Source organism: Neovison vison, chromosome 1 (assembly GCF_020171115.1).
Source record: "Neovison vison isolate M4711 chromosome 1, ASM_NN_V1, whole genome shotgun sequence".
NCBI classification, from domain to species: Eukaryota; Metazoa; Chordata; class Mammalia; order Carnivora; family Mustelidae; genus Neogale; species Neogale vison.
This window is the reverse complement of record NC_058091.1, coordinates 147,527,444-147,554,636: the sequence shown is the minus strand read 5'-3', so window position 1 is coordinate 147,554,636 and position 27,193 is coordinate 147,527,444. Positions and strand designations below refer to the sequence as shown.

General features: G+C 43.1%; 12 non-coding genes and 1 pseudogene across 12 annotated transcripts; 9 read left to right on the top strand and 4 right to left on the bottom strand.

Annotated features, from left to right (window-relative positions):
• Positions 1-1,295: 1,295 nt before the first annotated feature.
• Positions 1,296-1,367, top strand: TRNAW-CCA. The gene has a single exon. It is a non-coding gene; the product is annotated as a tRNA-Trp (tRNA).
• Positions 1,368-2,438: 1,071 nt separating this feature from the next.
• Positions 2,439-2,510, top strand: TRNAM-CAU. Its single transcript has one exon. It is a non-coding gene; the product is annotated as a tRNA-Met (tRNA).
• Positions 2,511-3,991: 1,481 nt separating this feature from the next.
• Positions 3,992-4,064, bottom strand: TRNAR-ACG. The gene has a single exon. It is a non-coding gene; the product is annotated as a tRNA-Arg (tRNA).
• A 370-nt stretch (positions 4,065-4,434) lies between these two features.
• TRNAS-AGA lies at positions 4,435-4,517 on the bottom strand. The gene has a single exon. It is a non-coding gene; the product is annotated as a tRNA-Ser (tRNA).
• A 2,619-nt stretch (positions 4,518-7,136) lies between these two features.
• On the top strand, positions 7,137-25,728 carry LOC122909273 (annotated as a pseudogene).
• TRNAR-UCG lies at positions 7,561-7,633 on the bottom strand. The gene has a single exon. It is a non-coding gene; the product is annotated as a tRNA-Arg (tRNA).
• On the top strand, positions 9,895-9,966 carry TRNAW-CCA. Its single transcript has one exon. It is a non-coding gene; the product is annotated as a tRNA-Trp (tRNA).
• Positions 11,343-11,413, top strand: TRNAG-GCC. The gene has a single exon. It is a non-coding gene; the product is annotated as a tRNA-Gly (tRNA).
• On the top strand, positions 12,362-12,444 carry TRNAS-UGA. The gene has a single exon. It is a non-coding gene; the product is annotated as a tRNA-Ser (tRNA).
• Positions 13,553-13,624, top strand: TRNAQ-UUG. The gene has a single exon. It is a non-coding gene; the product is annotated as a tRNA-Gln (tRNA).
• Positions 14,071-14,142, top strand: TRNAQ-UUG. Its single transcript has one exon. It is a non-coding gene; the product is annotated as a tRNA-Gln (tRNA).
• Positions 20,218-20,299, top strand: TRNAS-GCU. Its single transcript has one exon. It is a non-coding gene; the product is annotated as a tRNA-Ser (tRNA).
• TRNAR-UCG lies at positions 24,065-24,137 on the bottom strand. Its single transcript has one exon. It is a non-coding gene; the product is annotated as a tRNA-Arg (tRNA).
• Positions 25,729-27,193: the final 1,465 nt, after the last annotated feature.

The following is a 27,193-nucleotide window of genomic DNA, read 5'->3' as shown; positions in this document are numbered from 1 at the left end:
TTTTTTTTACTAATTTTAAAAATTTTTACTTATGTATATAAAAATATATAGTTCTACCATTTGACATAAGCCAGTTCATTTGATTCTGTTTGATGACAGCGAACTCTAAATCCACGGAAGGAACTAACAAGTGACAAACGTACATTTTACATAGTCTCTGCCAAACCAGGCTGGTGATGTGTGTAAATGCTTTTAAGAATTCCAGCAAGCCTTAGGGGCACCTGGCTGGCTCAGTGGGTGCAGTGTGTGACTCTTGATCTTGAGGTTGTGAGTTTGAGCCTCAGGTTGGGTGTAGAGGTTACTTAAAAAGATTTTACCAAGCTTTATAGTGATAGTAGTTACACTGACATTTATTCAAAGTTTATCTACTTGTTTAATAACTTCTACACCTGCCATGGGGTTTGAACTCACAACCCACAGATGATAAGCTGCGTGCTCTCTGCACTGAGACAGCCAGACACCCCAGTTACCATTATTGAGAGCTTATTGTGAGCTCTGTAGACATCATTCTAAACATAAATAAATATATAAACTCATTTAGGGCACATGACATGTATGAAGGCAATGTTAGGCGGCAGGCACTACTGTTACTATCCCCATTTTACAGGTAGGTGAGGAAAGTATAAATGACAACTCTCAGCTAACAACGATCACGCTTAATTTTCTGGCAGCAGCACGCTTGTACACCCATTTTTTGGTAAGAGGCCTCAGATTCTCCCAAATCTTTGGTGGTTTACTTTCCGAAAGGTCGGTTCTGAAAGGCCGGTTCTTCCCACCTCCCAGTGCTGCGGGCTCCAACCCATCCCTCTTCCAGGTCCCTAACCTCACACCGCGCTGCCCCCGCCTCGACCTCCTTCCGCACCAGCTGCAGTCTACGCTCGGGAAACAAATTCGAACTTCGCCCCGGTCGCCCTGACAGGCGCGAGAGAGGACACGTGATTTTTCTTTGCTAGCTCCCCTACCTCCCCTACCTCGCCCTTCAATAAATAGCCGTATTTCTAAAAAGACAAAATGTCCATTTTTATAAAAAGACCAAAAACCAACGAAACTCCTCCAAACATCTTTTTTTTTTTTTTTTTTAATGTATCTGGAGAAAAACAGGAATGAAAAAGGATCGGAAGGGCTGTAAATAGAAGCAACTGGGAAGCCGAATCGGGGAGTGATCGGAGGGACAGCATTTTGATCGCGGAGGCAGCCAGGCACTATATTTATTCACCTGCGTGATCTTCACCGCGCGCAGAGGATTAATTTCATGGATCAGGCTGACAGGTAAAGAAATCGGGGGTGCCCTCGAAGACCTCGTGGCGCAACGGTAGCGCGTCTGACTCCAGATCAGAAGGTTGCGTGTTCAAATCACGTCGGGGTCAGTAGTTTTAGCGTCTGGGGAAGGTCCAGGTCTGGAAAGTGAGATCCAAGAAGGAACGGAGAGGTACTTATCTCCGCTTTCTCTCACCTTGGCTATCCTCGTTTAAATACTTTTAAAAAAGTAAATAATTGGCAGCATACAATATCGAGGTTTGGGGCTTTTTTGGGAAGCTCATAGAGACATTTTTACTCTTCTATTGCAAATGTTCTGAATTTCACCAACTCGTCCATTAATAATCCCAAAGCTGCCGGCCTTCACTTCTGAGCTCGCAGACCCATTTCTTCATCCACATATCTTTCTAACCTTCTGAACCTTGGCAGATCTTTTCAGACAACTAATCTGCTTCTAGTAGGTGACCTCAGCTCACCTGCTGCACACCTGGCTCAGCTTTTCCATGCTGGAGAGGTCCCCTAGCCAGCCCACCCTTGGCTCTCTGGGATTTCTTACCACTTCAAATCACAGAAGAGGTCAGTTCCTTTCCAGACCCGGAAAACCTGAACACAGTTTTGTTTGTCAAATTGAGACTAGAGGGAATGAGAGAAAGCCTTCTGGGCTAGAAGTTCCGTGAATCCCCTAAAACTCTGTGTCAGGATTATGTACAGGAATGTGTGTCTTGCTCTCACCTGGGGCTCCAGACTTCCGCCCCCCATCAACAGATTATGAACCATCGCGTTACAACATGGAAAAAAGGGAAAGCACATTTACGTCATCACCGTCACACATCACATTTTGTGTAACAGAATAAGTTTAAGACACGGCAGAATAAGTTTAAGACACGGCATTTGGGATCTCAGCGGACATTGTGCTATCATGTACACATTCACGCAGCGTGCGGTGACCGTTGTCCCATCTAAGCATGCCTTGGAAACATATCCGCAATAACCTTTTTCCATTTCTTTTTAACCCTTCTCTTAGGAGTTAGTTCAGGCTGAGCGACAAATCACTACTCCGAAGGGGAAAATGAGAACCCATTTATAAATTTTTACAGATTGAAGAAAAAGATGGGGGTGGGGGTGGGGTAGACAAATCATTGAAGAGCTGGGTATTAACTATTGAGGCTGTTGGTTTCTATAGCAGAGTGGCGCAGCGGAAGCGTGCTGGGCCCATAACCCAGAGGTCGATGGATCGAAACCATCCTCTGCTAGGTCTGACCCTTTTCTCTCCACGGCGATCTACTCCCCTCAGCCCTGGGAGCAGGGCAGAAGAAATTAATTCTTGTTACAAATCTTGTGAAAGGTTTGACTCTTTAAATTATGTCTATGAAAAAAAGGGTAGAAATAAAAACCCAACGAAATTTGCAGTATGCCATACAGATCTTTGGTGGTGTCAGATAAGCGCATCAGCATATTTTATTAACATACAAAAAGGTGCTCCACCTCATAGGTCATGAGAGAAATAAAAACTGAAACAACAGTGAGATACCACAACACCACTTGTAGAATGTCCAAAATCCAGAACGCGGATATCAAAGGCTCGTAAGGATGTGGAGCAACAGGAACTCTCATTCACTGCTGATGGGAGTACAAAATGGTACAGCCACAGGGGAAGAGTTTGCCAGTTCCTTACACAATTAAACATATTCTTACCATTCAACCCAGCAATTGCACTATTTGTTATTTGCCCAAAGGAGTTAAAATATATGTCCACGCAGAGACCTGAACACAGATATTTATAGCCGCTTATTTGTAATTGCCAAAACTTGGAAGCCATCAAGATGTCTTTCAGTAGGTGAATGGATGAATAAATTGTGGTCCACCCAGATAATGAGATATTATTCAGCATTAACAAGAAATGAGCTATCAAGCCATTAGACGACATGGAGAAGACTTAATTGTATATTCCTAAGTAAAAGAAGCCAAGCTGAGAGGCTACATGATATATGATTCCAAATATATGACACTCTGAAAAGCCCAACCTGTGGTGAGACCCTGAGTGATCAGCGGTTGTCAGGCTGTTTGGCAGAGAAAGAATTAATAGGCAGAGCCCAGAGAGCTCAGAGGATGTGGGGGAAGGGCAGTGAAAATGCACTGCGTGATACTATAATGATGGATACATTTCATCTTGCATCTGTCCAAACCCACAGAACTATAATACCAAGGGTGAACTGTAATGGACACTATAAACTTTGGGTGATTACAGTGTGTCAAAGTAGGTTCATCAATTGTAACAAATGTGCCACTCTGGTGGGGAATGTTGATAATGGGGGAGCGGGGCCAGTGCATGTGGTATCTTCCTCTCCATTTTGCTGTGAACCTAAAACTGTTCCGAAAAAGTACATCTTGAAAGAAAGAGAGAGGAAAAGAATTGGTACTTAGAAATAGTCTTTGCAAAACTCCCAATATTTACTTTCAAAGAATGAAAGGTCTTCCTTCTTGTAAGTTTTTATCATCTAATGTGAGTACTAGTCAATTTTGAAAACAATCAATTTAATGATGTGATTTAAAGAAAATTTACATATGTAAGAAAGGAGTAGAGAATTATCACGGGTAGCTGTATTGTTAACAACTTTGTCACTTTGTGTAAAATGATGTTACAAAAGAAATTTAAAAAGAAAATTTATATGTATAATTATAGTGGCCTAAAACAGATGAGAATTGGGGGCCTGAAAGAGGACAGCCAAAACATCGAGCCAGCCAGGAGTCGAACCTGGAATCTTCTGATCCGTAGTCAGACGCGTTATCCATTGCGCCACTGGCCCACACATGCTACCCTCACTTACACTCATAGAAAAAGGAAGTAGTGGATTTGCTATGTTGCTCTAAATATGAATGTGTGAAATCTTTTCTTTCGACTTCCTATTTTCTTATTACCAGGATTTCCAACCCTAAAACCTTAGAATTCAAACAAAAGGGTTCTATTGGTTCCTTTGCTTTTGTTCACTCATACAGTGATTCTTTCGTGGTCAATAAGAACTCCATTTTGATGTAACTTGAAAAAGTCTGAGGGAATGTTCTAATGTTTAAAAGTAGGCTGTAAAAAATAAATTAATTAAAAAAAAAAAGTAGGCTGTAGTTGAAGATGAATTACACCGAACGGAGAGGGTGCAAGTATGTAAAAGGGCAGCCCGTCGTAGTCGGCAGGATTCGAACCTGCGCGGGGGGAACCCCAATGGATTTCTAGTCCATCGCCTTAACCACTCGGCCACGACTACATCTTCCACGAGCGTTTTTTGATCTCCCCCATGTTACCGTATATATCATGTATGCTACACTACTTCAGGATTTAGTAATACAAGAGAGCGAAGCAAAGAATCCCCGTTAATGAAACCAAAGAGGAATCAACCAACTTCCATTCCAGCACATGGTAAATTGAGAATGCTCATTGGGTCTTTTCTAGAAAACAAATCAGCCATATGTTGCAATAATTCTCTTTAAATTATCCCCTTTAAATGATCCTTTAAAAAACCTCATATTCTTGCTGAAGTAGGTACTTTTTTTTTTAATGTTTAGATATCTATATTAAACTGCGGTTATATACCACTTAAAAATATACACATATAACCCATTGGTTGTTCTAAAACAAACGATTTGATTGGCTAGATCCTAGTAGAAACCCTTTTGGTGATTGCCAGGTGAGGCTAAATATTTCTTTATATACTAAGCCATTTAAATGATAGGGAAAATATTAATAATTAAACACAAATATCAAATGCTTTGAGATGAAAAATACATTTTATAAATAGAAATGTGAAAACTAGGGTGCCTGGGTGGCTCAGTCGGTTGGTTGAGCATCTGCTTTTGGCTCAGGTCATGGTCCCGAGGTCCTGGGATTGAGCCCCACATTGAGCTCCCCGCTGGGCAGGGAGTCTATTTCTCCCTCTGCCCCTCCAGGTTGCTCATGCTTGAAGTAGAAACTTTATCCTCAATAAATAATCCGACAGATGTCCTTACAGATACCCTATGTCTTCAGACACGTAATCCAGGGCCTGGAATAAGGACTCAATAAATGTCAGCTGCTATTGTAAGCATCATTTTTAAATTTGGGAAAGCGGAACCCACCAAAATGTTCCAAAGGGAAACCTGTCTCCTATTTTTTGGTAAAGATCAAAATATTTTAAAGCATTCATTCATTTCTTCATCCTTTCAACAATTTTATTCTGAGCCCAATTACGTGCCAAGCACTCTGCTAGGTGCTGCTATTCAGTGGAGAGCAAGAAAAGTATAGCCGCTCCTTGAGTGATTTCCAGAGTAAACAATTATAGAAGTGAACATTTACAAGTGAGTGTGACAAGTGAGGTCCCGTAGGCCAAGTAGCCTCTAGGAGTCATGCTCAGCCCCAGGCGCCGACATCTTAGATAAGTGCCTGGAGAGTCACTCATTAGACTTCAAGTTTCATTAAAAAAGTGTCCAGCTCTACCTTTGCTGCCTCTGGATGGGTAAGTGGGTACTCAATGACTATACGTGGAATGAATCATATTTAAGCCCAGATCTGAAAGATGTGTAGGAGTTAGCCAAGTTGGAAAGGGGTGTGGTGTTCTAGACCTAAGCCTCACAGAATATGAAAGAAACTGAAGAAAGTTCTGTCTTGCTGGAACTTGTTTTTTTGGAGAGATCCAAGGAGGGGCAGCAAAGAGAGAGCCCTGTGCCTTTTCTTTAGGGCCTCTGTTTAAATAGAACAGCTTCTTGCAAGACTTTTTTTTTTTTTTTAAAAGATTTTATTCATTTATTTGACAGAAATCACAAGCAGGAGAGAGGCAGGCAGAGAGAGAGGAGGAAGCAGGCTCCCCGCTGAGCAGAGAGCCCGATGCGGGGCTTGATCCCAGGGCCCTGGGATCATGACCTGAGCCGAAGGCAGAGGCCCCAACCCACTGAGCCACCCAATTGGAACTGCAAAAATTTTAAAGCATAAAAAAAGTTGAAAAAGTAAGGGATTATCTGTATACCCACCACCCCAATTCAACAACTGTTAACATTTTGCCCTATTAGTCTTATCTACTGTCTTCTTCGGGAATATAAAATTCCTTTGCGGACATCACAATGTACTCGTGTATCAACCACGCCCATGTCTTATATAACCAGGATACCATTATCATAACGAAAAACCCTGGGGATTCTTTATAAAAACATCTACTATGCCAGCCTTATTTAAATTTCTCTAAGTATGTTTTTCGGAGCTGGGTTTCTAACCAGGATCGAGTCAAAGTTCATGCATGCATTGCATTTGATTTGTAATGTTTCCTTGGTCCGTTTCAGTTCAGAACAGCGTGCCAGCTTATTACTGTTATTGACATTGACTTAAAAAAAAAAATCCAGCCCGTCGTCTTGTAGACGGTCCCACTCTCTGTATCCGGCTCATTGTTTCCTCAAGGCAACTTTCAATTTATTCCTTGACCCTCTTCAAATTAGAAGTTAAGTCAAAATGATCGATTAGGTCTATTTTGGTTAGATTAGAGTCCTGTTAAAAATTGGGTCTTGACTTACTCGCTACAGTATGTACGTCACTCGAGGAGGCACTTGTCAGGGGTCCCTCGGAGCTTTCTTTTACCCTCTGGAATCAGCAAGTAATCTTGAGGTGGTCCTTTAACACCTTGCACGCGCTGCTTCCCAAACCCCTAAGGGTCCAAAGGGTTTTGAGATCGTGAATGCTTTTTGCTGAGTGTCTGATTTCTCTGGGGATCGCAGATGGGGAGTCATCTAATCCCACCACTCTCCTACATTTGTTAGAGGGCATCGTGACGCTCGACTTTTCCGCTGCCTTTCCCCCAATCCCCCACAGTCTTTCCTTGGGTTCCCACGACAGCTTCACGTCCCGCGGTTATAGCAGTCGGGGGATGCAGGTGCGCAGGTGGGCAGGTGCGCAGGTGGGCAGCTGCGTGCGTCAGGACTCCGCGGGCTCGCGGGCTGAACCCCGGGTCCGAGACAGCGCCCCAAAGATCCTGACTTTGTGGGCGGAGGGGCGCGCTGAGAGAGACCGGGTGGGGCGGCTGGCCGGGAAAGTTTGCATTTCCGAGAAGCCACTGCGGCTGGTCTGCGGCCCCAGAGAAGAGGCTGCGCTGCTGTCGGTGGGCAGACGCTCGGGGGAGAAGGGGAACAAAGGAACAAAGAGAAAAGAGTGGGGGGTGGAGGAGTCAAACCCGGGTGAAGAAGCTATTAGGTTATTGTGAAAAGGGGAAGATTGTGTTTGCCGACTTTAACCGAGAAAAGTGGACCGAGGTCACCCGAGTGTCTGAAAGGGAGAATAAAGAAGACCCCCTGCAACCACGAAGGGATTCGAACCCTCAATCTTCTGATCCGAAGTCAGACGCCTTATCCATTAGGCCACGTGGTCCTCCTAGTAGTCGAAGGGGATGTGTGTCTAAAATTTGTTGAAAGAAAGTAACTTGGCGGTATAACAACCACCAAGGGAAATTATCACTATAAACCAAGGCATTTCCAAAATCCTTCCAGTCTAGACTTTTAAGCTGGAGAACACACCGAGGTTTCCCGGAGGGAGGTGGGTGGGGCTTTGGGGGAAACGGGGATGGGGCTGCAGGAGACGCCTGTTGTGATGAGCAGGGGGATTACACTTATGGGACGAATCGCTGAATTCTACACCTGAAACTAATATTAGACAGTATGATAACTAACTGGAATTTAAAGATCTTGGGAAAAAAAAAAAAAGAAATCCTACAGTTGGAGAAACCAGTTGATCCTAATGGTCAAAAAAAAAAAAAAAAAAAAAACCATGGTAAAGTTACAACTGAGATAACCACCAAGGAGGGGAATATGGTGCGACAATAACCAGTAAGAAACAGCTTTATCTTCGGACAGGGATCTGGCAGAAAAGGCCACATCGAGAAGGGGACGCCTGAGCCAAGGGCTGGGGGTAGGGGGAGACAGGCAGAGATTGTGGATAAATGAGAGAATTCACTTCTGCACACTCCAGAAACCCCGCTCAAAATAACTCCAACAGAGAAGTTCAACTAGGACAAAAACAGCTGGGGAGAGGAGATCACAGCAACCATAGTTTGTTATCTGGGAGGCCAATGGAGGTGTGATAGATGACTTGTCAGATCCCAGAAAGCTGAATCCTAATTAAGTCGTGTGGAAAAAGCAAAGAGTCGGTCAAATGGTCAGATTTACCCATAAACCCTCCATCTTCATGCCCCAGGGCCAGGCTCAGGGATGGTCAGCAGGGGTGCTCATCTGGAAACTGCCTGTTGCAGGGGGGATTGTGTGTCCTACTGCCAGCTGCCTTCACATGCTGAAGCCCGAACCCCCAGCACCCCTGAATGTCACTGTATTTGGAGGCAGGGCTTCCAAAGACATACATAAAGTAGGGTGAGGTCATAGGGGTGGGCCCTGACCCAGCATGACTGGTGTCCTTATAAAAAGAGGTTGGCACACACACACACAGAGGAAGACACACCACGTGGACCCCGGGAGAAGAGAGCCATCTAGAAACCTTGCTGACAGGGTTGATCTGTTTCTAGACTCCTGAACCCAATCTGTGGCCCTGAGTTGTAGAAGCCCGAGCCCACTCATCCATTGCCCTTCCTACACCCTGGAAGAAGAAGACTGGACATTTATTTTCTTGAGACAGGAAAGTATGTCATCTCCAGGCTGGGGAAGTGATGCTCAAACCGTCCCCTGAATCATAATCGCCTGGAGAACTTGTTAAAACACAGGCTTCCAGGGCCCACCCCCAGAGTTTCTGACTCGGTGGTTCTGGGGTGCGGACAAAGATGAACATTTCTAACAAGTGTCCCGCTGATGCTCACGCTCCAGTTCCAGGGAGCGCTTTCTGAGACTCACAAGGCTGGAGGGAGATCCTGCTCTGACTTGTCGCTCGTGGCCTTCTATACAGACCAGAAGGCCCACGCATTCTGACTGAGAGGAGCAAGTGAGAATTTTAGGAAGAGATGTTATTTATTTATATTTTTAAAAATTTAAATTCAATTAATTAACATACAGTGTATTATTCGTTTCACAGGTAGGGTTTAGTGATCCATCAGTTGCAAGGAGATGTCATTTAAACTTGACTTTGGAGACTGAGCTTTTCAGCAGGTTGAGGATGGAACTGGTAGACGCTGAGAAAGGAGGGAGGTGGTGCCTGGCCAGGGTGGACACTGCAGGGCTGGGCAGGGCTGGGCAGGGCTGGGGGCCTGTTTCAGAAAAGGGAGGAGTCTAGTGAATTGTAGGAAAAGTAGTAGTACAAAATGTATAACCATTATGACTCTTATTTCACTGTGTATCTAAACCCAATATGTATGGGATTTGTCTCCAAACAGAAGAACTTTAGTAAGTGGAAAGACTGAGCATGAGAAAACACTGAGTTTTTTTCCCCCCAAAAGGAAGCATTTGGGTTTTTGCGTCAATATTGAATCTGGTCGATTCCTTTCTTTTTTTTCCCTTTCTTTCTTTCCTTTTTTTTTTTTTTTTTTTAAATTTCTTTCTTTTCTTAACAAAGCATTAGAGAAGTTATGGATAGAGCAGACAAAAATGATTAACTCCGCCAATAAAAAGACAAATCTTTAGAACCTGAAGGAAAGGATAAAGGATTAACTAGGATTTAAATCCTAATTTAAAAGAGAAAGGACTCCTCACTGTGGCCTCGTGGCGCAACGGTAGCGCATCTGACTCCAGATCAGAAGGTTGCGTGTTCAAATCACGTCGGGGTCAATTGTGGGTATCCTTTTAGGGGGAAGAAGAAATGAAAAGCAACACGGTTTCCCTCAGAAATACGAAGGTGATTTGTATATCTCATTCTGTCCAGTTCTGTTTTCTTCTGTTAGGATTTGGGGAAACCTACTTTATGGCCCAAATTCTTCTTTTAAGATCAACATTGATAGCCTTTTAATTTGCTGCTGTAGCTTCCTGCCATTCTTCCCCTTCAAAGCATCCTAATCACAGCTGCCAAGTAAATACTGTAAGTTCTCTGTTCTGAAGAAGAGGTGAAAAGATAGAGTCTAGAGCAAGATAGAGGCATGTGAAAAACCTCCTGGCTTTCACCTGCTTCATATAATCCAGATTCGGAGTTCGTTGCCTCCCTGAAACCCAAGCTCAAAACTCACTTTGGTAAAGATAATTTTCATCGATCGTTAATGTTTTTCTGTGTTGGCTTTTTCTCCAAACTACTGAAAAGTCCTTAAAAACAGGGGCCATAATTCCTATTTATTTCCAGGCTCCCTTTGGCTTTTGATTCCAAGGCCCCACATGGACCTCAGCAGGATTTTCTTTACTATTCTCACTTCTAATGACTATCCCTTCCTTGCCCAAGCTTGGGTCCTCATAGCAGAATGACAATAGGTCTTTTTTCCAAAACAAGATAACTTGTTTCAAACTTGGATTGAGTGCTGTGACCTAGTAGTTAACTGAATTGGTTTGCATCATAAAAATGAGATATTTTCAGAATTTGTTTTCATTAATGATTTAAAGGTGGTGGGGAGGGGATGGAGAAAGAAAGACTTTGTATATCTATATCTGTTTATCTATAGATATAGATATATATTATTAACATATAATGCATTGTTTGTTTCAGGGGGTACGGGTCTGTGATTCATCAGTCTTACACAGTTCACAGCACTCAGCATAGCACATACCCTTTCCAATGTCCATCACCCAGCCACCCTATCCTTATCTCCCACCCTCCAGCAACTCTCAGTTTGTTACCTGAGATTAAGAGTCTCTTATGGTTTGTCTCCATTTCTGGTTTCTTCTTGTTTCATTTTTTCCCTCTCTTCCCCTATGATCCTCTGCCTTGTTTATCAAATTCCACATATCAGTGAGATCGTATGATAATTGTCTTGAAGGAAAGACAGTTTTTTATGTTGGGTATTTATACTTGTTTTTCACCTTCAAAAGCCTCCAACGGCCACATGTCAGTTTCACCTTTCTTCTAGGTCACAAATTTTCTCAGAGTGTTTCGGTATAGCTTTTTGTTTAATCGGATTTAAGAAATCCAGGAGAAAAAACATACCATATCAATGTTTTACTAGTAAGGCAGAGACAATGGAACTGTAGCTATGGGGACAAATAAAGGAGCTTTGCGCTGTGGGGCATTGGTGGTTCAGTGGTAGAATTCTCGCCTGCCACGCGGGAGGCCCGGGTTCGATTCCCGGCCAATGCAACCTTCCGTTTTTTTATAAACCACGGCAAGGGTAAAAATATTTCCCCTGAAAAATTGCAAACTAAAAATACTGTGAGGTAACTATGTTTCTTGTATCCGAATATGGCTGAGAAAGATCAAAGTTAGCCCTCTTGCAATTTCTCCTTCAGAAAGTATGCCAATCGGCATGCATTTTGTTTTCTAATGAGCCGAAACATCATCCTATTGGAGCGGGAGGACACTCCGACCTCAACTGATTGGTCTTTCGGGGCCGAATTGTGAGCCGCTAGTATTTGAGGGCGGAGTGTAGACATGTACGGAGATCAAGGTATCCTTATTGTCTTGGCAGCGATCACTGAAAAATAACTAGAAAATTCAGAAGGCGCCAAAGTTTATCTTCTTGAAATTTAAATATGAACAAAGGTAATGTTTTCAGAGTGAGCAGAGTGGCGCAGCGGAAGCGTGCTGGGCCCATAACGCAGAGGTCGATGGGTCGAAACCATCCTCTGCTATTCTTCTTGTAACTCTTTTGGTTCAAAAGCAGATTTTCGAAAAAGGGAGTGAATAAAGTTGGTCACTCTCAGAAAGGGTCTGTGGACCAGTTCTGGATGAGTAAGAATCCCCAAGGTAATTTGTTGCAAATCCCGTTTCCTGTCTTTAACAGAGGCAAATCTCTCCAGTGTGGCTGGTTAGTGTGTTGAAATTCAGTCTCTGATTAGGGGACCATTACACCTGTTAGGGACTGAGAGCCACCCTAGCAATCGCTTTGGTATCTCGCATGTCAGGCAAACGTTACAATTTGTAATAACGTCTGTTACCACCGTCTCGATATTCAAAATCGTGTTCTTTTTAGTGTGATGGCAGGTACTCCAGAGCAGTTGTCATGGAAATCAACAGAAAGGTCATTTTGTAAACTGGAAAGGTGTTATTTCTCATGGGAATATATCCAGACAAACAGCCAGCAGTCGCGTAGTCGTGGCCGAGTGGTTAAGGCGATGGACTTGAAATCCATTGGGGTCTTCCCCGCGCAGGTTCGAATCCTGCCGACTACGGAGTAGTGTTTTCTTCCCAGGTGTTAACACCTGCTGGACCAATTTCGGAAACTGCAAAGCACACAAAATAGCATGATATACACCGTTTTCCTGGGTATTATTATATTTCCCCATGAAATGTAAACAGGCAGTCTAGTCCTTCAGTGTAGCAGTGGGTGAAGAACATTTTTGAAAATGATTTTGGGAAAACACTAGGCATTTCTGAGACCACTGTATAAAGATGCTGAAAAAAAGACCCAGGGTTAATTCTTTCTTTAATTTTCTATTTCCTTATCTGAAATCCAGCTTGGGTCTGACTTCTGAAACCTTGCTTGCCTCTTACTTCTTCTGCTTGACGTTCATGCAAGGCATTACTATCCTACTCCTGAGCACCTTTGGTGTTTTGGAATCAATATCTCAAAACAGAAATTTCCAATCTTTCCTCCTCCTGAGTCCCTCCTATCATTCCACTCAGTAAACCAGAATTGCAGAGAGGAAGTACAGGATAGAGAATTTTCAAAACTGTTTTCAGATCTTGGCTAAATCTCATTAAAAAAAAAAAAACAAAGCTGTTTTGCTGTATAAAACTTAACACATACACAATACTGTATATGCAATATAAATAAGAGTAAATGTAACAAGAATTTATCTCTTATTACACTTGCAATCGATCCATTACAGAATGAAGATAATCCAAAAGAAGAAAGTAAAAATACTTAGAAATGTGAAAGTTCTTAATCCTTGAAATTACTAGAAAATTCCCATGTTATATTTAAGTTTTTTCTTGCATTTTTCTATATTCATACATGTCCTAAGAGATTTTTTGGTGTTGACAGTTTCTTCTCTAAACCCATAGGTAGCAAATGTTCACTGTCCAGGTTAGGAATTTAGTATATGCATAGTTTAGATTTTTCCAAGAATGCGGTACTAAGCCCTTCGTGGACCCTGGGGTAAGTTCCAGGCAAAGATGAGCTCTGTTGGGTCCCCCCCGCGGAGCAAGTTTATTGCCTCCTTGGATTCTGGGACAGTGAACCTTCTCCACCTGTCCCGGACAGGTACTCACGTGCCACTCACATGCCACTCACTGTAAAGAGCATCCAAAAGCCTGCGTTGGAGAGAGGTTGTTCGTGGCCCCATGGTGTAATGGTTAGCACTCTGGACTTTGAATCCAGCGATCCGAGTTCAAATCTCGGTGGGACCTGTCAACCTTTTCGTGTCCTCCCCCTTAAGTTACACCTGCTCCTTGACTTGGCCAGAAACACCTGAGCCCTTGCGCACCTCACTAGCGCATCACGGTCGGCGAGGCGACACTGCAAGGCGAGCTGTTTTCTGCGCTTTCTTCTGGAATTCTATGTCGGTCCTCCTGTGCCCCTCCTCCCTCGCTGGGGAAGCAGGTTGTCGTCCGAACGCCCTAAGTACTGTTTCACACCCTAGACCTCAGTTCTGGGTTCGGGTTCCATTAGTTTCTAACAACGTGACCTTGAGAAGCTCCTGATGCGTGTGCGCCCCAGTTGCTTTGCTCTCTGGGATACAGCAGATTTTCTATTATATTTAAGAAATTCTAACTATAGTTCACAACGTGCTGAACACAATGAAAAACTCTGCATTGATTATTCAGAGATATTCCGTCAGGAAAAAGTACAATGTGGCCCCATGGTGTAATGGTTAGCACTCTGGACTTTGAATCCAGCGATCCGAGTTCAAATCTCGGTGGGACCTGCTCTGGTTTTGGTGACCTCACCCCGTATTTCAAATCGCTATTGCATTCTTGTGTGTGGGCAGGATCTTTCCACTCATGCTCTCTCCATCTAAAGAGCGTTCTGTAATTCTTACTATCTTCTCACTTTATGAAGAATGACCTTTCTATACCACCTTTGTGTCCTTGTAGAGCACCAACACTGACTCCCCAGGATCCCAAAGTCCATCTGATCTGCTTTAGTCTTAAGGCCCTAACGGTTTTTGTGCCAGAAACCCCTCCTTCTTTTCTACTCCTGTAGCTCCTCAAAATGTAAGGGCCGGGAGCAAGAATGTGCATAACAATTCCATCAGAAAGCTCCTGGGTAAAGGACTCTTTGGTGATCGCTTCTTGGCCTTTTGGTTAAGATCTAGTGTAGGAGTCTATGGTGAGCACTGTGGGCTCTAAACCCAGTAATCTGAGTCCACATCTCTTTGGGACCTCATCATCCATGGGCAGTTTTCCTTCTGTGGTTCTTCTAACTCGTTTACTCACCTTCTGGAATTCTACACATGCCATTTACTTTCAAATCCACAACCAAATCAACATAGAGTCCTTGGCCAAGAGAAAATTGTCTCTGACTACTCCCCCACCGCCCCCTTAGAATCCCTCTTGGTGCCTGTTTTTGCTTGGTCTGGTGCCTGAAGTCAGTCAGATCCACGGGCGTTAATTATGTGCTTCCGGTGATGAAGAGTTCATATGTCACAGGCCCCACCTGTGACTTTTCTTCCTACGAGGTTCATGCACATCCTCTGTAGACCTGAAAATGTCCCGACCATGGAGAGAAACCCCCACCATCATAGTAATTTGAGAGTTTCCACTGTTTGCATACCAGAGGCCCTCCTTTAATGTGTCTTCGATTGAATTTACACTTGCACACTTTGAAGATGTACTGACCGGATGCAACAGTATCCATGTCTTCCCTTGAAGGTCTGTTGTCACAGAGGTCCCATGTGCGGTGATCAACACTCTCTCTAGACATTGGACCCTAAATTCCTTCTCTTGACTCTCTTTCATTCAAGCATATTCTCCAGTGTTCTCAGTGACAGCAAAAGAAAAGCCCCCAGAAACTCCAGTGGCTTCTAAACATCGTTCTAGAAAAAGCCCTGCAAACTTCCTCATAGCTAAGCCCCAGTCATGGCAATGTTTTAGAACATTAGAACGTTTACGTAATGTATTAATTTCCTACTGCGGCTGTAGCAAATGACCACAAATTTAGTGGCTCAAAGATCACAGTCTACTTTTCTTACAGTTCTGGAGATCAGAAATTTGAAATCAAGGTGTCAGCAGGTTTTCTGGGGACTTCAGGGAAGAATCTTGTGTCCTTGCCATGTTCAGCTTCTAGAGGACTCTTCCCTGTGTTGCCTCTTGCTTTTGCAGTCATGTTTCCTATTATTGACTCTGACCTTTCTCTGGGTATCCTTAGAAAGTCCAGGATAATCTCTTCATCTCAACTTAATTTTAATCCTCAATTTAATCGCATCTATAAAGGTAAGGTAATGTATTCACAGGTTCTGGGATTGGGATTTGGGCCTTTGTTAGAAGCCATGGTGCAGCTTACCACAGCCTGCAGTACTAAACAGCACGTGTCTATTAATGCTCTTTGGATTGATTCTGTTCATGAGGACTTTTCTCAGAGGTAAAATTCGGATCCAGGTTCCACATGCCTTTTTTTAAAGAGACTCTTCTAGAGCGGCTCCCTGGTGGGATGATTGACATCTGAACTCAGATGTGGCAATCTCAGGGTACCTCGTGTCTCCACCTTCTCAATGGCCTTCCCTCCCAGCCACAGGCTCTCTGGGCCTTCAGGCCTTCCTGAGTTTCCTGGTTATCTATCCAATGTGTAATTACCAGCAGGACCGGCATGAATTACCCCAGCACTGACACTTCAAACAAGACGCTCTTCACCTTACAGTTGCTCTGGGTCTCCAGGGTGAGCATCGCTGGGTCTTTCTGCTTCGGTGTCTTGTGATCAGCCTTCAAGGTATGGGCCGGACTGGGGTCATCTCAGAGCTCAGCTGGGGAAAGATCCATTTCCAGAGTCACGTTGTGTGTGGCAGGATTCAGTTGCTTAAAGGCTGTGGAACTGAGGGCCTCAGTTGTGGGCTGGTTGCTGGCGGGAGTCCAGCCACGTGCACCTTAGCAGCGCGGCAGCTTGTTTTGTCAAAGCATGTGAGCTGAGAAAGCAGCCGTGCAAATGTGCAAATGTTTTGGTAAAGTCGGAAATCACATTCTGTTGTAATCTAATCATGCGAGTGAGATCCCATCACATTTACTGTGTTCTGTAGGTTAGGAGCAAGTCCCTGGGTCCAGCCCTCACTGAAGGGAAGGTATTTCACAAAAAGTACGTTGACCATCCTGGGTTTCAAAGGCTCTAGAGATCCCGAAGCTGAATGGCTTTCTGCTATGACCGATACTCTGCAAGCAGCTTTTTATTTATTTTATTTTATTTATTTATTTTGGCTTTGTCAGTGATTGCTATATCAAGAGCAATTCCCAGTACCTCCCAATTGGGAAAATTACTTCTAGGTGTTAGCTTTTATAGTTTTCCTTTATCTTTCTTTACAAGTAAGCCAGCATTGAAGGGCTCAACTATCGCTCTTCTAATATCACTCCTGACAGGTGAATCAGAATCTCACGGTGTAATGCCCAGATGTGGCTATTTTCCCAAAGTTCCTCCTGGATTCGAATGTGCTGGAAGCAGCGAGGCCCACTGAGCTGATTTTTCCCTGACCACCATATTCAGCTGACCACTCCATGGCATTTGCTACTTTCTGACATAGTGTATGTTTTGAGTTTTTAATTATTTGTTGCCTATTTCTGCCTAATTAATTCACTTTCACCAGGAGAGGGGATTTTATGCATGATGTTCATTCCTGTACTTAGAACAGGGCCTGGCACATAAGAGAAGCTTGATAAATATTCTTGGAAAGATTGAATCAATAAAAGAATCAACGAACTCTTCAGTTTAACGCTGGTCATAGGTTTTGACCATTTCCAGCTCTAACAGCACCAAATCCAAATACATTTTTTTCTTTCCAGAAACATTTTAGAATTTGTCACTCTCTTAAGCTTAAAAACAAGTACAACTCTGTATTTTTTTGACCTGTTTACAGGTATTTATTATATTGATTTGATAATTAACATTTTCTATTTATTAAATCATTCCTTGGTACCTCCTTAGAGCCTGAAATTTGAATCCCGATCACGTCATAGAGCTGTGTGCGCACACATGCAGAGTTATTATTATTATTATTTTTGTTTAATGACCTTGAGTGTAGATGAGAAAGAGAAAAGCAGCCAGGGACCGCTAGTTTTCCAAATTTAGCTTCATTCTATTACCTTTTTCAAGATAGAATTTATGAAGATACGAAATCACAGAATTATGCCCTCCCTTCCTGACCCAGGACAAAGTCCGGCTTCCTTGTCCCTTCCCTCAATCATCCAACAGAAGACAAATGTTACAATAAGTATCCCCCTCCCCGCTTTTTTTTTCTTTTCAAATTTGAGATATAATTGACATAGAACATTGTGGGAGATGTGCAGCGTGTTGATGCTTTTATATGTTGCACAGCATTGCCTAACACCTTCATCCTGTCACAGAATTACCATTTCCTTTTTGTGTGACAAGAATATTTAAGATAGGGTGTCTTACCACTTTATATAATGTAATATTGTTGACTATAATCACGAGCTTGTGCATCAGCTCTCGAGAAGTCACTTATCTTCTCACAGCAAGTTTTGTTCCCTTTGACCCCCCAATTCCCCAATTCCACCCCCCGCCCAGACCCCAGTAACCACCATTCTACTCTGTATTTTTTTTTTTTTCTACTCTGTATTTCTAAAATTTCAGTGTTCAGTTTTTTAAGAATCTGTATAGAAGTGAGACCACGCGGTATTTGTCTTTCTGTGTCTGACTTGTCTCACTGGGCATAATGCCCTCAAGGTCTAGCCATGTTGTCACAAAGGACATGTTTCTTCTTACGGTTGAGTAAGACTCCACCGTTTCTGCGTATCCTTGTATACGAATGTGTATGTGTGCACAGCCTCCTCTTTCTCCATTCATTCACTGACACTGGTGTTTCTGCGTTTTGGCTATTGTAAATAATGCTGCACCCGGCATGGGATATTTCTTGAATATCTCTTTGATATCATGAAAGAATGTTGTGTTTGGTCAACAATATGGCAAAGATATCTCTTTGATAACCTGTTTTCATTTCCTCTGGATAAAAACCCCGAAGTGGGATTGCTGTCTTTAATTTTTTGAGGAACCGCCATAATGTTTTCCACAGTGGCTGCCCCAATTTCCATTTCCACCAACTGCACCGTGTGTCCCCTTTCTCCACGGAGTTGCTAAAGCTTCTTCTCTCTTGATGTTTTGGTGAGAGGCATTGTAACAGACATGAGGTGATAGCTCATGGTGCTTTTGACTTGAGTTTCCCTGATTACTGGTGATGTTGAGCAGGCCATTTAGATGTTTTCTTTGGAGAAGCGTTGTTCTGTGAAAGGAAGGTCCATGCAAATGACCCCCAGAAGCCAAAGGAGCTGGAAGACTGAAGGAGGAGGCCAACAAGTCTAGTTTGACATAGTTCTCTGACCATTTTTTAAATTGGATTTTTTTTTGTCGTTACTGAGCTGTCTGAGTTCTCTCTGTATATTTTGGATATTAACTCCTTTCTCAACACGTGGTTTGCAAATATTTTCTCCCATTTCACAGCTTGCTTTTTCATCAACTTGATTTCTTGTTGCTGTGCTGAAGCTTTCTAGCTTGATAGACTTCCCACTTGTTGATTTTTTTTTCTTTTGTTGTTTGTTCTTTTGTTGATTTTTTTTCTCTTGTTGTTTGTTCTTTTGTTGTTTGTTTGTTCTGAAAAATCGTTGCCAAAATAAACATCAATGAGCTAACCCGCTCATGATTTCTTCTAGGAGTTTTATGGTTTCTTATCTTATAACTCTAACTATAAGTGGATTGTCTTCAATCCATTTCGAGTAAATTTCTGTGAGTGGTGTGAGATGGAGGTCCAATTTCAATTTCTGCATGTAGTTATACAATTTCGGATAAATTCATTATTTGAGTTATATCCAATGGGAAGGTTGTCTATGACCTTCATTATGTTGAGGTACATTCTCTCTGTATCAAACTTGTCGAGAGTTTTGTTTTGTTTTTTTAATCATGAAAGAATGTTGTGTTTGGTTAACAATATGGCATAATATGTGAAACACAGAAGGACGTTTGTATTTAAGAAAGTCTTAAAACTCCCCCCTTTAACTGAGATCCTCCAAGGTCTCTCCAGGTGTGTGCCCTTCCTAGTCGCGGCAGCAACAATCCCAACTTAATCCAACTGCAGGTGTGTTCCTGGTGGTCTTTGTCTGGAGGGCATTGAAATAGGCAATAATAAAAAAAAAATGACAATAATAAATTATCTTTTTAAAATCAAGTTTGCCTGTACAAAACAAAGAAAACAAGTCGAAACAAAACAATACTCTGTCCGATGGTCCTAAAATTCTTTAATAAAGCCCGAAATCTCTGGTCTGACACTGGGGACCAGTTCCAGTGGATCCGACCTCCACCTCCCAGCCCCGGCTCCTCACCAGTCCCCCGCTCGCACTTCTGGGAGGTGATGGCTCTTTTAGGAAGCGCTGATGTTCTCTACACCAGTTATCTGAGAACCCTGCCGAGGAGGATCCTGCAATAACAGGCACAATACAGCTCGTTTCATGGTGGTTTCAACGTCCATGGCCTAAAGGAGTGACGAAAACCAATTTGATTTCTAACACCAAAGCACCCATGAACTCCATTCTTCCGTCGGAGGCTGCCAGGTTTCCTGAGGAAGTGCGTTTGGTTTTTACTCGGGTCCACTCCCCACCCCAAACCCCTCCCTCCCGGGACTGTAGTCTCTTCTTTATTATTTTTTCCCTTTATCAAGGCAAGAAGGCCACTTACAGAAAGCACAGAGGTCTTCTTTATTAATAAAACATATAATCAACAACGGAGATTGCAACACGGAACCGTGCTCAGCATCGCCACATAACACTTATCTGAGGTCTTGCCCGCAAGTGACGAGGTGGCCGAGTGGTTAAGGCGATGGACTGCTAATCCATTGTGCTCTGCACGCGTGGGTTCGAATCCCATCCTCGTCGGCGGCTCCCCCACTGCGCCGGTGGCGTGAGGTTTTAGCTCTTGGTGAGCAAGACGATCGGCGGGCTTTGCAGGAAGCGGGTGGAGAAAAAACCAACAAGAGACTGCTCTACCGAACTTACCTCTTTAACCGTTTTACGGAGGTTTCCGGGGCTACGGCCTGCTGGGCAGTGCCGCACCGAATCTGCTCCCGCCGTGGGGGCTCAGGGCGCCCCCGGGGTCTCCACTGGAGGCCTGAAACCCTAGTTCCGGACTTCCAGTTCTCCGACTTCTCCCGCCACTGAGCTGCTCGCGCCAGAGGCCCTCAGGCCCCTGCTGCCCGCGTTCCCACCGGGGCTGCAGGCACCGCGCCCCTCGGCGTTTCCCCTTCGCGCTTCCCTCGGCCCGCTTGGGTCTCCCGCCCCACAACCGTGACCTCAGCTCTCCCAGGGGCGGTCCAGCCCTCCGAGGGGTGGTGGGCGCGCAGGTGATGCTCGCGCCCCCTTCTGGCAAAAAAAAAAAAAAAAAAAAAAAAAAAAAAAAAAAAAAGATCTCTTACACGCGCTCCAGCCTCTACTGGTTTCTCCCTTCTTTGGTCCTCTTCTGCCAGTTACATCTTAATTTGAGCACATAATCCCATAAAATCTGTTCTGTCTCCTCTTTTCACTTTACTGTGAACTAGAGCAAGGGGTCGGGTACACAGCGTGGGATCACAAAATTCGAAGGAATTGTAGAGGTGATGTATCTAAAACGCCCCCCCCCCCCAGCGCCTGTCTCAGGTGATGCGGAAACGGAGGCAGAAACCAAACTAATTGTTTTAGAAAATCATATAACGAGGCTTTCCTTATTACGGTTCATGGAAACCAAGTTCTTTCAGATCACCTGGTTAGGGTGATGAAGTCTTTCCAACATGTTCAAATCCTGCGACTGACTGTGACTTTTGATATCTAGAAAATTCTTCTGAAGAACATTTGTCATGATCCAAAGCCTCATGAAGATTGAGGCTTACAAAAGCATGAAATTTGAAGCAATATCTGATTTTGAATTTCATCTAACAATATCTGGTTTATATGATATACATAGTTTGAAGATGGTTTACAAACTCCTAAATAAAAGAAGACCACTAAAAATGATATAATGTTAAAAAAATCACAATGGAAAAATAATTTTTTAAAAAGATTTTATTTATTTATTTGACAGACAGACATCACAAATAGGCAGAGAGACAAAGGGGGAAGCAGGTTCCCCTGCCGAGCAGAGAGCCCAGTGAGGGGCTCCATCCCAGGACCCCGTGATCATAACCTGAGCTGAAGGCAGAGGCTTTAACCCACGGAGCCACCCAGCCCACCCCCCCCCACAATGGAAAATATTGATAAAATTCTTAAATAAAAATTTAAGACTGTCACATGGCCCAAGACAGCCAACAAAAACATATCATGTTAAGATATGGCAAACTGGAAAATTTTGTCACTCCTGTGACATGCAAATATTGTCTCCAACTTTTTAACCCATCTCCCCTTAACCTGGCTAGGTGATGGATGAAAGGAAGATATCACAAAACTGTCCATTGTCCTTATGTCTGTGATATTTAGTGCTTCAAAATTCAAGATAATTGATCTTCTGCCAAAGACTATGAGAGACAGACTATAGTTGAACAAAGTTGGATATATTGTCTTATTGCAATGAGGGAGGCAAAAGATCACAGTGATCTAGCAAGTGACTCAGTAACTCTATGATTGGTTGGTTATCTTAATAATTCTTGTGTGGAAGGTGAGAAGATCCAAGTAGGACATATGATCATGGACAGTGTTTTTGTTTTTATCTTGCTTCCTAGGGGTCACAGAATGGCCTTGCCTTTGAAATTATTTAAAATTATTTATGTTCCACAGGAATTGACCAGGGCTTAGCTGTGAGGGCCAGGCCAGCTCCTGGCAACACCAAGGCTGAGCTGTGAGCATCAGACCTGGCCCTGAGTATCAGGCACTGCTCTTCTCTTTCTCAAAATCCATGTAATTCATACACTTGGGAACTCATTTTTAAGATGAAATGCAATAAGGTGTAAGATAATAGGAAAGGATAAATGATTTCTAGAATTTGTAAATCTGCATTGACTCCTCAAATGACTAAAGTATTGGCCTCAGTTTTTCATTCCTTCCTATATCCAAGCCCTTTGTCTAGTAACTTCTCCATTCCTTTTCAAGAGGTGGAGTATTGGCCCTGGCCTATAGGCTGGGGCACGAGGTTGACTTCAGTCAATGGGGTATTAGTAGACATGAGTCAGGCTGGGCCTTTAAATATGTTTGCACTGTGGAGCCTGCTTCACACACATCTGCTGTCTTCATGATTTCAGTTCTTTCGAGAGTATATCCTTTTTCTGGTTTATAAAAGGATACTTAGTGTACATGGTACGTTTTGGGAGGAAGGGACAGTGAGTGGCTTCACATGACATTAACACATAGCAATTGTTTTTAGTCTGAGAAATCTCAATGCATGGCAACAAATGCTCAAGCCCCAACTCTGTACAATTTGGACTCGACAGCTGACTAGGGAAAACCAGAGTCATACCGGACATCTAAAAAAGAGGCTGGGGAAAGGAAGATGTAATTATTACCTTGTTTTAATATTCATTGCTTTCACCCAGTGAAAGCATCCTTCACGTGATCTGCAGAAACTATGTTTCACCATGAAGTCAAGAATTGGAAATTACTTTTTCTTCATCCTAAATTATTAAATTCAGCTATTTAGGCACAAAAATGTGTCTTTGTGTATTCTGTGCAGCTGTCTTCTCTGTTTTCCTGCTTGCCTACACACTGTAAGCAGCTGGGCTCTTTTCATTACCTTATGTTTTTCTGTTCTGTAATTTAGGTTTGAATCTGGGCTGTTGTCATCCTTTTTTGACAGCAACAAAAGCAAAGGAAAAAGGGAGGTTAAGAAGGAAAAGGAGGGGAAGAGTGAAAACCAGTAACACAGACTTCAGCAGCCAGATCTTGCAAGGATGTGCAGACTCAGACTAGAAGACCAACGTGAAGGAAAAGAAGGAAAACAGGAGAAGCAAAAAGCTCCCACTGTCCTGGCCCCTGGAGTCTGGCCTTGGTCTGGGACTCAGCAAATCTGAGAGAACAGTCGGTTTACAGACCTGAGTTCCTTTGAAACTGTGAAAATGAAACTCAGGCTCTTAAAATCCAAATTTGAGGAAAGCTTGGGAGCCCTCAGTTTCTGGGACGGCCTTGTTCCAGTTTTGACTCTCAGTCCGTCTTGGGTCTTGACACTGGTTCTCCGCAGGTCTTTGAGAAGGACCTCTTTAGAGTTGGAACTGGAGGGGATTATGCTGAGCGAAATAAGTCAATCGGAGAAAGACAATTATCATATGTTTCACTCATATGAGGAATATAAGAAACAGGGCAGAGGACCATCAGGGAAGGGAGGGAAAACAGAGTGGGAGGTCATGAGAGAGGAGAAAAAACCATGAGAGATTCTTAACTCTAGGAAACAAACTGAGGGTTGCTGGAGGGGAGGTGGGTGGAAGGATGGGGTAGCCCTGTGATGGGCATTAAGGAGGGCACTGATGTGATGAGCACTGGGTGTTATATGTAAGTGATAAATTATTGAACATGACATCTTAAACTACTGGTGTACTAGAAGTTGGCTAGTAGAATTTAAATTAAAAACAAAAAAAAAATTAAAAAAAAATTAGAGTAGGAAAAAAGAAACGGGTTTGGAAAACAGGTAACAAGCGATTCTTCCCAGCATGTGAAATACAGCAATTTGGGGGAGCGCATAAAATAGACTAACCACGAAGGGATTCGAACCCTCAATCTTCTGATCCGAAGTCAGACGCCTTATCCGTTAGGCCACGTGGTCCCCAGCTGTGAGGTTCTGCCGCAGCACTTAGAAAGTATAATGAACTTTCCGACCCGTCCCGAGTTGTCAAAGAGCACCCCGGCCACCCGCGCTTCTCGCTATTGAAGAAAGGGAAACGAGATGATTAGGGTTATTTGGGGCCACCGAGTCGGGACTCAGGAAGGGTAGGAACCGACAGTTATTTCGGTCTTGGGTCCTCCAGGGGGAGAAAAGTCATGGACATTACCACTCCTGAGCAGAAAAGCTGTTCATGGCCCCCGAAAGCTGCCAAAATACTGCATATTGTCCGCATTCACTATTTTGAGACTCTAGGTCCTTGGAAAGTCCTCCTGACAGTTACTGTGCAAACCGCACCCAGAAGGCAAGTCTTAGCATCTGCACCATTTTCTTTCTCGCTGTCGTGCATGGATACCTGCACGGCCCACTTCTCATACTCCTCTGGGACTTACTTGGATTGTTGTAATGTGACATCAGAGCACTTTCCCACGTGTGTCTCTATCTGTTTGGAGAAGAATAGCAATCTTTGGTTGGCGTTTCAGGAGGGGTATAGAATGGTCCAAGGTCATTAGTGTTATCTGAAGCTTCCACATATTAAGAAATAAACACTCCAGTAGGATTACAAAAATTTCAACTGTTAACAATTCTTACAGTTAATAGATGATTCAACACAAAAATGTGTTGCAATAAGATCATTCTTTGTATGGACAAGATATTTATAGAGTTTATAATGTTTTGTAGAGTGCTTGGCCCCATAAAGTGATAGAGATTTCAAGTAACATTTTGGATGACTGTTTTTGAGTTCATCAGTGAATCTGTGTGACCTCATGCACCTTGTTTGAGGATAATGTCAACTATACGCATATCAAATTACCTTAATTTTCTTAAATCCCAGGCCTTGGGAGCTTTGGCCCTCTTGGCTCATTTGTGATGTTAAATTAGCAGTTTCTGGAGCACAGAAATGGAGTCTTTTATAACAGTCTTTTTTTCCCTATCCACAGGATTACATCTGGCAAATAGTAGGAGCTCAATAAAAACATGCTGAATTTCTCAAATACATATATTTTTGAATTTTGCAATTATTTTTAGTATGGGTATTATTTAACTCAAAGATTCTTTTATCCTGCGAAAATCTGATTATGGACTTGTTCTCTTCCTCTCTCTCTGGAAGCAGGAAGATGGTGGCTAAACCATCATGGTTAGCGTTGGGTTGAGTGGTAAGAGGAGATCGCCAAGGCTCAGTCACCCAACCCAGTGGAGGGAGACACAATCTTCAGGAAGATCACTGGCAAGGATCTCCAGCCAAAAGAATTCTTGAGGATGACTGGTGTCTTGGTGTCAATGACCTTTCCCCTCAAGCGTCAATGTCCTTTCTGGGGATACCTAAGACACAGATATCCCAGATATCTGTAGCAGAAGATCATGATGAAAGCCTTGGACAGTTAATGATTGTTGACGAGAAATGTGTTGCTAATATGGGCCTGGTTATGGCCGTGAATGATGGTTGGGGCCGGGGGAGTCAATCCATCTATCATTTCAACTGCATGTTTTTGGAGGTGGGCAGATGAATTGGCTTCCTGGTTTAGCGGGCTGAAGGTATAATTTTCTCTTCTCTCTGAAGTGATCAAGTTTGCAAGTTCCAATACGTTAGTCCGCTTACTTGTGCCTGTATATGTTGAAGTTGAAGAAATAATTTTTTAAAACCCTATACATTATAAAAGACATTATTGTATAGTTTATGATAAAACAAATAAAAAACAAAGACACAATCAAAGACCAGACCATAAACTTGAAAGCTGCAGAGATTTTTTGTTTCTGGCTAGAAAATTTGATTGTATTACTCCTCTGATCAAACTTGGTGATAGTTTCTTATTGCCCATAGAGGAATAAACTCGAAAGCTGTTTGCATTGCATATTAACTTCCTTATGATTGTCCCTTTCCTTATCTCTTCTTCCACAGCTCGGTATTATGTTGGAAGACCTAAAATTTCAAGGACTCCTTTGACATCTTTGAATCTTACAGGGCCCTAAACAGTCCTGGGAATTCACTTGTTCTCATAGGATATGCTTTCTACCTCGCTAATTCCTCTATCAATCAGACCAGGTGCATCCCAACCCCTCAGCCTAATGGATTTCGCCTCTCTGTTGGTTCTGGAAGGAAGAAAATAAGCCAGTTCCATCCTTTGGAGGAAGCCAGTGGTCACTTTTCTCTGTCTCCTACAAAGCTTACCTCCCACAGCCCTTGCTGGTCACTCGGGAGTGTGATCTTAGCCAACTTGCATGCCATGCTGTGCCCTCCCCCTCCAGCCTGTGAGTATATGTGACTGGTAAACAGCTACCCATCTCATCTGCCCAGTGTTGAGCATGGTGTGTCCGGCCATCTGGCATTGTTTAGGGCGGAGGACTGTTCCTTCACCTCTAGGGGGAATGGGAGATGATCAGAATACAGCCATTCTACTTTTCTCCTCAAATCCTTCTCCTCCTATCTCCCTCACTGCCGTGCTTGAGCACACTGAATGTTTTGTAGTTCTCTAGAGACTCTTAACTGTTATGCCTCCTTGTATTTATTTATTTGTTTATTTCCCTATCTAGAAACCTCTTTTCCAAATTGGTGCATTGTCAGGGCAAAGGTAATGCAGCAAACCAATTTTACTCAAGTTTTCACAGGTGCCTGTAGCCATGGTGATGACCCTTGGTCACACTCTGTAAACTAAAATACTGGAATGTTCATTTAATTACTGCATCATGATGCTATCCTGTGTACCTGAAGCAGTGGGTCACTATGAACTAGGTTGTCAGAATACTTAATCAGAATATCTCTTTCCTGCTGTGTCTGCACTTCCCCTGTGCTGTAATAAATCTTAACTTTGAGTTATGTTCAGTCATTGGAGTCCTTCTAGAAATTCATCAATTACTGGTTGATCATGGGGCTATCAGGAACAATCATTTTTCCTTATTCTCACTACATTTGGTGTATAATCTTTTAAAAGAAATGTCTTTTTCTACTATACATACTTGTTTGAAAATATGTCTAGACTGTAGGCTACTTTGTGCTTAGC